General features: G+C 43.1%; 1 protein-coding gene across 1 annotated transcript in view; it reads right to left on the bottom strand.

Annotated features, from left to right (window-relative positions):
- Window positions 1-2,144, bottom strand: part of LOC103085774 (spermatogenesis-associated protein 31E1-like) — a 23,553-nt gene that overhangs the window by 320 nt on the left and 21,089 nt on the right.

The following is a 2,144-nucleotide window of genomic DNA, read 5'->3' as shown; positions in this document are numbered from 1 at the left end:
GGGGGGGGGGGGGAGCGGGACGCTGGGGCGGACAGTGGGAGGGAAAGCGTGGTGGTCACGCTGGCCGTGAGCGGGCCAGAATGCGCCGGCGGAGGGTGTGCTGGGCAGCCCTGCTCTAGAGCGGGAGAGACCCGGTCAGTTACAGCCATGTCACCGGTACTGTGGGCGGGAGAAGTAAGCTGGGGGACGAGTCAGGTCTGCAAAGGAGGCTATGAATAACGGCTGCTTCATGGCGTTGTTCTGAGAATTCGATGTGGTGTCATTTGGAAAAAGAGGCAAGTGCCAGGTACTACCCGCCGGAAAAGTGATAGGTAGATGTTGTTATTTAGAAGATACTTTGTTCTTTTCCTTGGGTGATTTACATAAGCCTCCCAATTATCTCGTGATAGCGGTATGAGCATCTGCATTAAACACACGTTAAGCAGAAAGCAGATCTGAGTCTCAGGGTGGTGAGGTGGTCCTGAGCTTGAGCGCCGGTGACTTCTCCAGGCTCACCCGGATTGTGACAGAGCCAGGAGTCGAAAAGTCGTTCATACCGTTCAGTCATCAGAAGAAACTTATCAAGAGTCCCTTTTGAGAAACTGCAGCCCGCCAGAAAGTAGTAATTTTTAAAACTTTGCCATAAAGCACCACACCCTTTTTATTGGGCATTCTGCGGGTTCTCTAACTCAAGGGGTAAACAGTTTTGCTAGGAAAATAGATAAAGGATGCAGCCTGTGTCCCTTTTTATTACTGTTAATTTTAATGAAGTAGTGTCATCCTATGCTGTACTTCAATCATCTGTTTTTCATTTTTTGTTTCTATTTAATTAAATCAATTTACGTCAATAGACAAAATTATTTTTACCAAATGAGAGTGGTAGGTTTAAGCCCCATGGTCATTTCAGACTGGTAGATGGACAGATGGTGTTTCCACAGGGTGTTTCCCTTGCCTTTTCAAGGGCTAAAGGGATGCTGTAGGGAGGCTGCTTCTCAGCTGGGCTGCTGATGTGATTGGGAGGTGAATGTAGGAACTGTAAGGCAGGCCAGGTGTCCTGACAGTGTCCTTTTTCTGTCCCCCCAGCTGAATCTTCAGTCCTCTGCACCTTCCTAAGCGCTACAGAAAATGAACATATCTGAGGTCAGCTCTTTATTCATTTCCCACTCTGTGGTGTGATGGATTTAACTCTTGATTTCAGATTGCTCTCAGCCTGTTTTATACAGTCTTTTTGTGTGTGTGTGTTACGCGGGCCTCTCACTGTTGTGGCCTCTCCCGTTGCGGAGCACAGGCTCCGGACGCGCAGGCTCAGCGGCCATGGCTCAAGGACCCAGCCGCTCTGCGCACGTGGGATCTTCCCGGACCCGGGCACGAACCCGTGTCCCCTGCATCAGCAGGCGGACTCTCAACCACTGCGCCACCAGGGAAGCCCCTGATTTATACAGTCTTTATCAATGTTAGTTATTTTCCTTTTATGATTAGTTTGCTAAGATTTTACTTGAGTCAGGAATGTACACTCAGTTATATTGAGTTATACTGAGCACCTTTTTGTATGTATTGTAGTAAAGGTATAGCTTATTTTCTTTAATCTGCAAATTTTAGAGGTAGCTGAAATGGATTTTAGAATATTAACTTACTCTTGAATTCCTGTATGGATGCTACTTGCTAATGGGTTTTAGTTTTTTGCTTTTGATTTTATATACTAAATAGTGTGATTTGTAAATAAGCATATTTTTTATTTCTTTTTATCTCTATGCACTTTAATTTCTTTTTCAGTCAGGCTGGGATTTAATGTGGAAGAATTCATTTATTCACTGCTAAGTATGATGTTAGTCATATGCCTTAATAGCTTCTCATTGTCAGATCTTTTCTTCCTGTTCCTAGTGCTATAAAGTTAGTATCATTTCTTCCTTAAAAATTCACACTGAGAATTCACCACAGAAACAATGTGGACCTGAAGTTTTCTTTGTCAGAATTTGTTTTATTAATAACAATTTTATTGAGGTACAATTCTTGTACCAAAAATTCACCCTTTTAATTTGTACAGTTCATTGCTTTTTTTTAATATGTTCACAGAGATGTGGAATTATCACCACTATTTAATTTTAGAATAATTTCATCACCCTCAAAAGAAACACTGTACTCTTTAGTAGTCACTCTCCATTCCT

The sequence above is a fragment of the Lipotes vexillifer genome, unplaced genomic scaffold, assembly GCF_000442215.2.
Source record: "Lipotes vexillifer unplaced genomic scaffold, Lipotes_vexillifer_v1.1 scaffold913, whole genome shotgun sequence".
In the NCBI taxonomy this organism is placed as follows: Eukaryota; Metazoa; Chordata; class Mammalia; order Artiodactyla; family Lipotidae; genus Lipotes; species Lipotes vexillifer.
Note: the sequence above shows the minus strand (reverse complement) of the source record. Positions and strands in the feature narration are given on the sequence as shown.